This window comes from Schistocerca cancellata, chromosome 2 (assembly GCF_023864275.1).
Source record: "Schistocerca cancellata isolate TAMUIC-IGC-003103 chromosome 2, iqSchCanc2.1, whole genome shotgun sequence".
Classification (NCBI taxonomy): Eukaryota; Metazoa; Arthropoda; class Insecta; order Orthoptera; family Acrididae; genus Schistocerca; species Schistocerca cancellata.
The window spans coordinates 537,822,233-537,835,854 of NC_064627.1; the positions used below are offsets into that span (position 1 = coordinate 537,822,233).

General features: G+C 43.7%; 1 protein-coding gene across 5 annotated transcripts in view; it reads right to left on the minus strand.

The window, feature by feature from the left end:
- The window catches only part of LOC126162088 (nascent polypeptide-associated complex subunit alpha, muscle-specific form), a 148,728-nt gene that overhangs the window by 89,018 nt on the left and 46,088 nt on the right, over positions 1-13,622 (minus strand). The window lies entirely within an intron of this gene.

Consider the following 13,622-nt stretch of genomic DNA (forward strand, 5'->3'; position numbering starts at 1 on the left):
CTCTCTTACTAAATCATTTGTAATTTTCTGTATTTAACCCTAGGAGCATGAACCAAGGGCAAAATTTACCCATTATACAGTAAGCTGTAAATCTGTAACATGTATTTATTTTAAATAACTAGTTTAACATGAAATAGGGACAACATAACTAAAAATGTAATTTTTAAACATGTAGTGTGAATGTAACAATAACATTTACCAATTTTTGGACAACGAAAGTTTGTATAACCAATACAAAAGTCTATACTTCACACAGACTGTTCTAAGTTTCTATGCACTCTTGGATCTAATAACTGAATACTACAGCTTTCTCCTTGACAAAAAGTTTCAAAAATAGAAATAAAAGCACTTGCACAAATATAGGTTATAATACATTGAAAACTTTCAAAAAAACTATCTTCACTTGTAGAGAATACTGTCATTTACAGATGATATTTACCTCCTGCACACAAAATGGTTTATTATGAATGACTCTTACACAGATGAAGACCACAGCTTCTACATATTAACTTGGTTGTTGTGATGCTGTCTCTGGCTCTCTGGTTACTTGCATTCTTCAAACATATGTAGCATCTTGCTTTCCTAGTTGGTTCCTCATTTGCAGCAATTTTGGTTGCCTCTAGTTTCTTTCCAAGGATCTTCCCCATCAAACAGCATGCAACTAGAGTCCTTTCAAGTCTGTGGATGTATGTCCCAGCCATTTGATCTATGGCATCCACTACTCTGTTTGCGGAATTATAGTATAGGTTTACATGGGTTTACTTTTCTGTGGTATCAACTTCTACTCCTGCATTGTGATGTTGTGATCACAACATCAACAGATTTTACTTTCTTTTTTTGTTTTTCCTTTGTGATGTAAGAGACAACTGTTACTGGAGGCTTCTTATAGATGGATCTTGACAGCAAATTTGGAAGAATACAGCTCTCTGCCTGCTGTCATTTTAAGTTCTTGCAGTATCTGTTTTCTGCTGGATTTGAGTGTCACAACCAATGTAAGACTGTAATCATCATACAGAATTACCACCACTTCCACAGAAGTGTACAAATTGTCAGTTATGATGTTGTAGCAAGTATTCTTTATTGGCTCCACCATTCTCTTTACAATCCCAAGAGAACCTCATTCACAGGCAGGTCTACTGTCTTTTCCAGCATACACTTACTTTATTATTACATATCTTTCAGTTACACTACTAAGAATTCTAACAAGTATACCATATTTTCCATGTTTGCCTTTGAGAAAAACTTTGAAACGACAACAACATCTGAAAAGACATAGCATTTTATCAATTGTATTGTGAGGTCCGCTTCTCAAGTATCTTGAGAATATTGCATCCAATTCTTCAAATACTTCACGCAGCAGAGCAAATTTGTTACTTACACGTCTTTCTGCCCTGGTGCCTTTATCATGAAGCGAAGAACTTTCAATAACTGATTTGTTCCTGACTTACTAATAGTTCCTCTATATATGGCTCTTCCTAACAAATCTGAACATAAATCAGATAAAGAAATATTGGTGTACAGGCAAATTCCCATTACAATTAAAATTCCCATCAAAGCACATATTTCAGAAACGCTAACAGGAGATACAAACTTCTTCATTTGTATGGTCAACAATTTTCTGTACTGTTTAATGAGTGAAAAATTTCTTGAACGAACCACATATACTTGTTTCTTTACCAGCAGTAGATATTTCCTGATGTTAATGGACTATGTTGGGAAAACCCCTTTTACAATGCATAGGAGCTTCTGCAACATACACTCTACCAGAACTTCTAATATATTTTTGTTTGGAGCATTGAAACTCAACAATTAGACTCTCAACAAGGCACTGTAAAACTCACATTTGAGATGCTGAGTCACATCTCCACTATATTGTTATTTTTTATTTACAAATTTTAAAATTCTGACCATATAAATGTGTAGTACAATACCTTATAATGTGAAAGACAAATAGAAAAAGGCCTATAAACACAGAAGGGTATTTGTTATGATGTTTTAAAAATTAAAAAATGCACTATAAGCATCTTGCATTGCAGTCAGTGCCAAATTTTTGAGATTTTGCATCTGTTTAAATTTGGCATGGTTTTTTTTCTTTCTTTCTAACCTGTTTTGTGTACCATGGAGGATCAGCTCTTGTTTGTTAATTTACTTGACCTAAATCTCTCAACAGCTGCCGATAATATTTCTTTGAATCCACGCCACATCTGTTCTACACTTGACATTGTTAATTTGAAAAGAGTGGAGATTGTCTCTCAAGAAGTCGTCAAGTGAATTTTTATCTACTTTTCTGACTAGGTACATTTTTCATTTATTTTTGGAGGATTTGGGGGTTACAATATTCAATCTTGCTACGACAACCCTGTGTCCACTAATCCCTGAATCTATTTTGATGCTTGTTATTAGCTCAGGATTATTTGTTGCTAAGAGGTCAAGTGTGTTTTCACAACTCTTTATTATTCACTTGGGCTCAGGAACTAACTGCTGAAATAGTTTTCAGAGAATGCATTTGGAACAATTTTGGATGATGTTTTATGTGTACCTCCACATTTAAACACGTATTTTCGCCAACATACTGATGGTAAATTAAAGTCAACACCCGCTATAATTGTATGAGTCGGGTACATGTTTGAAATTCAACTCAAGTTTTCTTCAAACCTTTCAGCAATTTTATCATCTGAATTACGAGGTGGATAAAAGGATCTGAGTATTATTTTATTTATTTACAATCATCTTGTGCTGTTTATTACAACATGAAGAACTCTATTAATTTGGAATTAAAATGTTGTTCTGTAATAGCTAGCAAAATAATCTGTGCACTATCATTCATAAACTTTCAACACATCCTTTTAAGATGGTTCTAAGGAGAAAAAAAGATATTTCTACATGTCCAATGTACTGGGAAAAAAAGGACCTAAGAGGTCTTTCTAAATACTGAGGATGGAGATTCAGTGCATGAACAGCTGGTTGGCTCAGAATACTACTACTACTACTACTACTACTACTAATAATAATAATAATAATAATATCAAATGCTAAGTGTAAAACACCGAGAACATAAAAAGTCTGGAAAATTCAACGAACGATACTTTGACATAGCTGGTGAAAGGACAAACGTTCTCAATTTCAACGGAATAAAGGCTTTCTATAATATACTTTCCTCAAAATGTACTATGCCTGGGTAAAATACGTACGGAAAAAACCAAGGAAAGAATGATGCCACTTACACGACTTACTAGTAATGGAAAAGATGTCAGTTGTTAATAGACAGTTCAAAACATGCAGTGTTTTAAGAATATAAAAAAACTGTAAGTTGTCCTTATGTCTTCAAAAGCTGAACCCAAATTACTGCAAACATTTTCACAAGGTATCTCAGAAGTTATGATGCCAAGATGGATGGAAGAGAAGAAAGATTATTTTGTCACTTATACTGTCAACGCAGAAAGAATATTCTATTTCTCAGAACCAACTATTTAACAAATTAGCTGCAGCCTGTGGATACACTCACGATTCATTCTATGTAAGCAAAATAGGATATGGCTGTTTTGGAAATGTACATTTCATTTGTCGAGAAAAGTAAAGTAATTAAAATGACTGTTTTAATGCCCTGCAAACTGTCAAAGCACTTTTCTGACAGCTACGATGCACCACCAGTTACTTTAAGATTCCCAAAGAACATGCAATACCATCATAGACGTTCCACTGATCATCACGTTTCAGAACTTTGTTTTTTGTGACATCTGCTCCTAAAATGGATGCAAGTCGCATAAGGCTGTTGTGACAAAATAAACTGACACTGTGGTGGTGGTGGCGGTGAAGACGACGAAGAGGAGAATAGTTCGCTTGCAGCTGCAGCTGTGGAAGTACACGTTTATGTGATACTAAAAATAATGTTATGGTCGACATTTCAGCACTCAAGTGGTCAGCTGCTACCCAATTGTAGTTCTTTCTCATACACTACATGTATGCTGTGTTAACAGTTTAAGATGCCTCTGTATGTCCTGTAATTAATCTTGTCCTCACGATCCCTATGTGTGCTCCCTGCCGCCGTTGGATAAGCAGCTGCAGCAGCAAGTCGTATACTCATAGCTCACTTATTTGTTACATAGTTTAATTCTTAATTTCTTTGCATGTTTTTGGTATTTGCGTTGTTTAATTCATAAATTTCGGGCGTATTGTAGTATTTGAGAGTTGTAGCATCGTGTTTTAGTACCTGAATAGTGTAAAATCGCGTAGTCTCCTTCCACCGCCAAGCAGTGTGTCAGCAGTGCGCAAGTAGCAGCATTACTAGGCATTTACTAGGCAATCTTGTATTTTAATAACCGTTTAAATTTTGTGTCGAATTGTTTGTGCTCTCTGTAGATTAGTTCAGACGTTCTTTGCACAACAGTTTTTAGCATGGATAGGGACTGCAACTGCTGTGTTCGGATGCAGGCTGAGTTGGCATCCCTTCGCTCCCAGCTTCAGGCAGTGTTGGCTTCGGTCACACAGCTTGAGGCTGTTGCCAATGGGCATCACTGTGGGGGTGCGGATGGGGGTTTGTCGGGGACGACCAGCTCGTCCCACGCATCCCCTGATCGGACTAAGACTGTGGCTGCCCTGGATACTGCCTACATTGAGGCTGATCCCTCACCTGTGGTAGAGTGGGAGGTCGTCTCGAGGTGTGGCAGGGGGCGAAAGACATTCCGGAGTGCTGAACGGAAGGCCTCTCCAGTTTGTCTGACGAACCGGTTTCAGGCTCTGTCTCAGGCTGATACAGATCTTGGGCCGGACATGGCTGCTTGTCCTGTTCCAGAGGTTGCCCCTCAGTCTGCAAGATCTGGGCGGTCGCAGAGGGTGGGCTTACTGGTAGTTGGGAGCTCCAATGTCAGGCGCGTAATGGGGCCCCTCAGGGATATGGCAGCAAGAGAGGGGAAGGAAACCAATGTGCACTCCGTGTGCATACTGGGGGGGAGTCATTCCAGATGTGGAAAGGGTCCTTCCGGATGCCATGAAGGGTACAGGGTACACCCATCTGCAGGTGGTCGCTCATGTCGGCACCAATGATGTGTGTCGCTATGGATCGGAGGAAATCCTCTCTGGCTTCCGCCGGCTATCTGATTTGGTGAAGACTGCCAGTCACGCTAGCGGGATGAAAGCAGAGCTCACCATCTGCAGCATCGTCGACAGGACTGACTGCGGACCTTTGGTACAGAGCTGAGTGGAGGGTCTGAATCAGAGGCTGAGACAGTTCTGCGACCGTGTGGGCTACAGATTCCTCGACTTGCACCATAGGGTGGTGGGGTTTCGGGTTCCGCTGGATAGGTCAGGAGTCCACTACACGCAGCAAGCGGCTACACGGGTAGCAGGGGTTGTGTGGCGTGGACTGGGCGGTTTTTTAGGTTAGATGGCCTCGGGCAAGTACAGAAAGGGCAGCAGCCTCAAAGGGTGCGGGGCAAAGTCAGAACATGCAAGGACCAAGCAGCAATCGGTATTGTAATTGTAAACTGTCAAAGCTGCATTGGTAAAGTACCGGAACTTCAAGCACTGATAGAAAGCACCGAAGCTGAAATCGTTATCGGTACAGAAAGCTGGCTGAAGCCAGAGATAAATTCTGCCGAAATTTTAACAAAGGCACAGACGGTGTTTAGAAAGGATAGATTGCATGCAACCGGTGGTGGCGTGTTTGTCACTGTTAGTAATAGTTTATCCTGTAGTGAAGTACAAGTGGATAGTTCCTGTGAATTATTATGGGTGGAGGTTACACTCAACAACCGAGCTAGGTTAATAGTTGGCTCCTTTTACCGACCTCCCGACTCAGCAGCATTAGTGGCAAAACAACTGAGAGAAAATTTGGAATACATTTCACATAAATTTTCTCAGCATGTTATAGTCTTAGGTGGAGATTTCAATTTACCAGATATAGACTGGAACACTCAGATGTTTAGGACGGGTGGTAGGGACAGAGCATCGAGTGACATTATACTGAGTGCACTATCCGAAAATTACCTCGAGCAATTAGACAGAGAACCGACTCGTGGAGATAACATCTTGGACCTACTGATAACAAACAGACCCGAACTTTTCGACTCTGTAAGTGCAGAACAGGGAATCAGTGATCACAAGGCCGTTGCAGCATCCCTGAATATGAAGTTAATAGGAATATAAAAAAAGGGAGGAAGGTTTATCTATTTAGCAAGAGTAATAGAAGGCAGATTTCAGACTACCTAACAGATCAAAACGAAAATTTCTGTTCCGACACTGACAATGTTGAGTGTTTATGGAAAAAGTTCAAGGCAATCGTAAAATGCATTTTAGATAGGTATGTGCCGAGTAAAGCTGTGAGGGACGGGAAAAACCCACCGTGGTTCAACAACAAAGTTAGGAAACTACTGCGAAAGCAAAGAGAGCTTCACTGCAAGTTTAAACGCAGCCCAAACCTCTCAGACAAACAGAAGCTAAACGATGTCAAAGTTAGCGTAAGGAGGGCAATGCGTGAAGCGTTCAGTGAATTCGAAAGTAAAATTCTATGTACTGACTTGACAGAAAATCCTAGGAAGTTCTGGTCTTACGTTAAATCAGTAAGTGGCTCGAAACAGCATATCCAGACACTCCGGGATGATGATGGCATTGAAACAGAGGATGACACGCGTAAAGCTGAAATACTAAACACCTTTTTCCAAAGCTGTTTCACAGAGGAAGACCGCATTGCAGTTCCTTCTCAAAATCCTCGCACAAACGAAAAAATGGCTGACATCGAAATAAGCGTCCAAGGAATAGAAAAGCAACTGGAATCACTCAACAGAGGAAAGTCCACTGGACCTGATGGGATACCAATTCGATTCTACACACAGTATGCGAAAGTGGTGGTGGTGTGTTGGGGCTTATGGGCGCTCAACATCGAGGTATCAGCGCCCTGACATACATTAAAAGGAACGAATGTGGACAGACCTAAGAAAACTAAAGCACACACTCAAAGAAAGTAGGAACAGAAGGAAAATGCTACATAAGAAAGTAAAACCTAAGAAAAGGGAAAACATAGCAACAAGAATGTCACAGGAAATTGTCATTGGCTGGCCACTTAAATAAAATATGGGCGAGCTTCTCACACGGTGAGCAAATTAAAATCCTCTCCCTAAAATCTTTGTAAAAACATTTGACAGGGCACAGAACTTTAAAACTTTAGCCACATTCGTCCGAGTGTTGCCTAAAAGAGATGACAGGTCCGCTGGCAAGTCAGCCGCAACCCGCTGGTCAGAAAATAAAACGCAATCCACTAAAACTTGGCGCACAGTGACCTGGACGCCACAAGCACCACACATTGGAGGGTCCTCTCGCCGGAGAAGGAAGCCATGCGTCATAGGGCTGTGGCCTATTCGAAGCCGAGTGAGGAGAACCTCATCCCGTCGATGGGGCTGAAAGGAAGTACACCACACACGCGTTGTGGGCTTGACTATACGGAGCTTAATGTCAGTCACTTCCAGCCACTCATTCTCCCACCGACGCATGACCCGTGAGCTCAACAGCGAGGTGAGTGCGTGCAAGGGGATAGCACACCGAGATACTTGTGGGGCGAGACACGCCTCCTTTGCTGCGAGATCTGCCCTTTCATTCCCAGCAATGCCGACATGCCCCGGAATCCAGCAGAAAGCTACAAACTTCTCCAGTTGCTGTAGTCAGAGGAGGGCATCCTGGATGGTCTGGACAATTTTGTCTGCCGGATACAAATGTTGCAATGAGTGAAGGGAACTGAGTGAATCGGAACAGACAAGAAATTTAGGAGAGGAAGAATGTCTCATGTGCTCCAGTGCCCGCAAGATCGCAGACAATTTTGCATCAAAGACAGTAAAAGTCTGAGGCAGTCGGACCTTGAGGACGCGATCCGGAAAAACAACTGAGCAACCAACAGAATCCCCTTGTTTCGACCCATCCGTGAAAACAGCTACATAGTCGTGGTGCTCAGATAAAATGGCAGAAAATGCTGCATTAAAAACGGTGGCAGGAGTGCAATCTCTCTTGTACTGCAATAAATCTAAAATCACTCCGGGCCTCTTCAGTAACCAGGGTGGCAGGCGGTTAAAACCTTGGATTTGGGGTTGTACAGACTCCACACCAAGGAACTCTAGTACACGTTTCACACGTATCCCAAACGGCAATGTAGCCCGGGGACGGCGGGAAAAAAGGTGATCCAGAGGTGGATGGGCAACAAGACGGTGGGCAGGCGAGCTGGGAGCTGCAAGAAACTTACAAGCCTGGCACACCAGCAGGAGCTGCCGCCGGATGGTAAGTGGCGGTTCGCCAGACTCAGCACAGAGGCTGGGTACGGGACTGGTCCGATAAGCACCCGTGGCCAGTCGAATCCCAGCATGGTGAACAGCGTCAAGGATCCGCAAATAAGATGGCCTCGCTGACCCATATACTGTGCACCCATAGTCCAGCCGTGAACGCACAAAAGCTCCATAAAACTGAAGGAGACGTGCCCTGTCCGTGCCCCAAGACCTGTGGCTGACGCACTTGAGGATGTTCAGTGCCTTCAGCGTTCTGGCTTTCAAGTCACGTAGGTGTGGCAGCCATGACAACCTGGAGTCAAAAATTAGGCCCAGAAACCGCACTGTGTCTCTAAAATGTAGGACAGTATCCCCCATATGCAAGGCAGGCAAAGTAAAAACACGACGAGAACGATTAAAATGAACACAAACACACTTATCAGCAGAAAACCGAAAACCCGTCTTTGCAGCCCACTCCTCTAACCGTCGCACTGTTAGCTACAACTGACGGCTCACGGTTGCAACACTGGAGGAGGAACAGAAAACAGCAAAGTCGTCCACAAATAAGGAGCACTGTACTGGACTCCTCACTGTAGACGTTATACTGTTGATGGCTATGGCAAAGAGGGTAACGCTTAAAACACTGCCCTGGGGGACACCGTTCTCTTGCTCAAAGTGATAAGACAGTGTGTTACTAACTCGGGTCCGAAAAAACCGCTGAGACAGGAAAGACCGAATGAAAATGGGGAGGCGGCCACGAAAGCTCCATTGATGCAGTTGTGCAAGAATATAGTGTCTCCAAGTAGTATCATATGCCTTACTGATATCAAAGAAGATACTGATACAGTGATGCTGACGGAGAAAAGCCTGCTGAATAGCCGCCTCTAGGAGGGTCAGGTTGTCGACTGTGGACCGAAATTTTCGGAATCCACACTGAAAGCGGCTAAGGAGCTGTCTGGTCTCTAACAGCCAGACCAGACGCCAGTTAACCATCCGTTCCAGGGTCTTTCCGACACAGCTTGTCAAGGCAATACTACGATAACTACCGGGACATGTGCGGTCCTTTCCTGGTTTGAGGAGAGGGATGAGGATTGCCTCCCTCCACGAGGTGGGGAACACTCCTGTCTGCCATATGAGATTAAAAGATTCGAGGAGGATTTCCTTTGACGCCGCTGGCAGATGTCGAAGCATGGAGTACCGGATGCGGTCGTAACCTAGTGCAGCGTCAGAAGTCTCAGTAAGTGCCGATTCAAGTTCCCACATGAAGAAAGGGGAATTGTAGGCCTCAGAACTGTTCAACCGAAAGTCCAAGGCCGCTCTTTCGACAGTCGCACGGTAGCGACGAAACGCTGGATCCTGATTTGCAGTGGCAGTACTTTGTGCAAAATGCTCTGCCAGCGTCTGAGCAATGGCTCTGGGTGTCGTTTGGAGGCATCCCTGGTTCAGGACAGCAGCTATTGGTAAACGGCTATGTTTACCGGAAATCCTCCGGATGGCTTCCCATACTCTTGTGGAACAAGTGGAATGGCTGATGGAGTCCAGGAACTCCTGCCATGACCTTTTCTTGCTCTCTTTAATGACACGGCGTGCCCTGGCTCTCGCGATTCGAAAGGCGGTAAGATTGACCGCTGTTGGATGGCATTTAAATCGGCGAAGAGCAATACGCCTGTCCCGGATGGCTGAACGGCACTCTTCTGTCCACCAAGGCACAAGGCGCCGCTTAAGAGTGCCAGAAGACTGTGGTATGGACAGGTCAGCAGCATGATGGACCACAAACGTGATGTGATCCACCCATTCCTGTACGTTATTGTGGCGGTCAAAGACAGCCAACCGAGTGAACAGTGGCCAGTTAGCCCTGCCAATCATCCACGATGGTGGCCGCTGCTCCAGCAAGTCGTCAATGACCTCCCAGTAAACAGAGTCGGTGAGGGTTGGAGAGCAGAAAGATAGGTCAATGGCTGAGAATGACCCTGTAGCAGTAGAGAAATGAGTCGGAGTACCTGTGTTGAGGATGCATAACACTTGGGATGTTAGGAGGCTCTCCAAAATTCGACCTCGAGCGCAAAGAGAAGTGGAGCCCCACAGGACATGATGGGCATTGAAGTCTCCCAGGAGGAGAAATGGGAGGAGGTGAATGAATTTCCACTGCAACCGCTTGCAGGTCAGTATCCAGGGGGAGAGCAGAGGAGTGGTGGTCATTATTGACAAACACAGCGACTCCGCCTTTGGCCCTTTCCCCAGTCAGGTCATCTTTGCGATATGACGTATAGCCCCTTAGTACAGGAGCATCAGATGGTTTTAAATGTGTTTCCTGTAAACACAAGTACAGAGGTCGTTGCCGTGCTAGGAGGTTCAGTTCCTCCACATGAGCCCGAAATCCATTCATGTTCCACTGTATAATTGGAGCCATCTATCAGGGTGGGAGTACCTTCATCCTCACTTTCTGTCGGGGAGGGGGAGGAGAGCCCACAACAGGTGCTGCTTCATTCAAACTCCCTCATGGGCAGCTTTACCACAATTCCCGCAAGTGGCTTCCCCTTTACAGCCTAGAGTAGTGTGTCCAAAGTGTTGGCATTTAAAACACCGCATGGGGTTGGGGTAATAAGGCCGTACACTGAGACGTAGGAAAGCTGCCTTCACATGCTCTGGCAATTTGCTGCTGTTAAATGTAAGGATAAATGAGTCAGTCTTTATGAGAGCACCATCCACCCATTTCATAATGTGTTGCACGTCAACAATTCCTTCCCGGGACCATTCAGCCTTCAGTTCGTCTTGGGGAATGTCAACAAGATCTCTGCAAGTCACAACACCCTTGCTATAGTTCAAGGTGTTGTGAAATTCAGTGTCTATCGCAAACTCCCCAAGAAATTGTGCCTCCTGAAGGTTCTGGACTTGCTGGAAGCTAGATGTTTCAACCAACAAGGTGCCATTTCGCAAGCGCTTTACAGATTTTAATGTGCCAGCAATACCTTCTAAGCCCTTCGGTATATAAAATGGCGAAACTTTTTCAAAACTCCCATCTTTTCTTTTAATTATGAAAAACACATTCTGCGAAGCAACATGCGTTCTGTTACTACTACCTGAATCAGGAGGACTGGCGTGAAAGAACTTGCTCCCCCTTCTAACAGCCGTGTACCGCAAGTCTCTAGAGGAACGGAAGATTCCAAATGAAAGGAAAAGAGCACAGGTAGTCCCAGTCTTCAAGAAGGGTCGTCGAGCAGATGCACAAAACTATAGACCTGTATCTCTGACGTCGATCTGTCGTAGAATTTTAGAACATGTTTTTTGCTCGCGTATCATGTCTTTTTTGGAAACCCAGAATCTACTCTGTAGGAATCAACATGGATTCCGGAAACAGTGATCGTGTGAGACCCAACTCGCGTTATTTGTTCATGAGACCCAGAAAATATTAGATACAGGCTCCCAGGTAGATGCTATTTTCCTTGACTTCCGGAAGGCAATCGATACAGGTCCGCACTGTCGCCTGATAAACAAAGTAAGAGCCTACGGAATATCAGACCAGCTGTGTGGCTGGATTGAAGAGTTTTTAGCAAACAGAACACAGCATGTTGTTATCAATGGGGAGACGTCCACAGACGTTAAAGTAACCTCTGGCATGCCACAGGGGAGTGTTATGGGACCATTGCTTTTCACAATATATATAAATGACCTAGTAGATAGTGTCGGAAGTTCCATGCGGCTTTTCGCGGATGATATTGTAGTATACAGAGAAGTTGCAGCATTAGAAAATTGTATCGAAATGCAGGAAGATCTGCAGCGGATAGGCACTTGGTGCAGAGAGTGGCAACTAACCCTTAACATACACAAATGTAAGTATTGCGAATACATAGAAAGAAGGATCCTTTATTGTATGATTATATGATAGCGGAACAAACACTGGTAGCAGTTACTTCTGTAAAATATCTGGGAGTATGCGTGCGGAACGTTTTGAAGTGGAATGATCATATAAAATTAATTGTTGGTAAGGTGGGTGCCAGGTTGAGATTCATTGGGAGAGTCCTTAGAAAATTTAGTCCATCAACAAAGGAGACGGCTTACAAAACACTCGTTCGACCTATACCTGAGTATTGCTCATCAGTGTGGGATCCATACCAGATCGGGTTGACGGAGGAGAGAGAGAAGATTCAAGGAAGAGCGGTGCGTTTCGTCACAGGGTTATTTGGTAACCGTGATAGCGTTACGGAGATGTTTAGCAAACTCAAGTGGCAGACTCTGCCAGAGAGGCGCTCTGCATCGCGGTGTAGCTTGCTCGCCAGGTTTCGAGAGGGTGCGTTGCTGGATGAGGTATTGAATATATTGCTTCCCCCTACTTATTCCTCCCGAGGAGATCACGAATGTAAAATTAGAGATTAGAGCGCGTACGGAGGCTTTCAGACAGTTGTTCTTCCCGCGAACCATACGCGACTGGAACAGAAAAGGGAGGTAATGACTGTAGCACGTAAAGTGCCCTCCGCCACACACCGCCAGGTGGCTTGCGGAGTATGGATGTAGATGTAGATGTAGCGATATGTGGGGTGTTGTAGAATATCCCTAGTTCATCATTTAAAGGCAGTTCTCCAAACTTCATAAGTACACTTTCTTGGGATGGCTTCTGGCTATCTTCAAAAGTCTGACAGCTCAATTCCTTCAGGATTCATGTAACACTCTCCCACAGATCAAGCAAACCCATTAGTCCTACCTGGTACAAGTCCCACAAACTTCAGCAATATTCTAGGCTGGGTTGGACGAATGTTTTGTAAGCAGTCTCCTTTGTAGACTGACTGCATTTCCCCAGTATGCTACCAATAAACTGAAGTCTACCACCTACTTCACCTTTGACTATAAGCTCACTCCATTTAAAATCTACAGGTGTTACACCGAGGTATTAATTAATCGATTCCAATTATGACTCAGTGATATTATTGTTTTGTGACATGCACAATTTTACATTTTTAAACATTTAAAGCAAGTTGCTTCTCTCTGCACAACTTTGAAATCTGATCAAGATCTGACTAAATATTTGTGCAGCTTCTTTCATTATAGATAACTGCATCATCGGCAAAAAGTCTGAGGTTACTATTAATAATGTCATTAATATACAATACGAACAGCAAGGGTCCCAACACATTTCCATGGGGTACATCCACAGTTACTTCTACATCTAACTCTCCATTAAAGAAAACTTGTTGCATCCTGCCTATCAGCAACTCCTCCATCCCGTCACAAATGGAGCCTTGTCAACTGATTGGCCCCATGATGGCAACACTGCCCATAGTCACTACCATCTGTCAACAACAACTCTATTTCAGCTGTAGGAGTTCAACAGTTATTCTGAAACTAGTGCTTTCCCTTAATTTCCATGGAGACAGCAGAAACAGA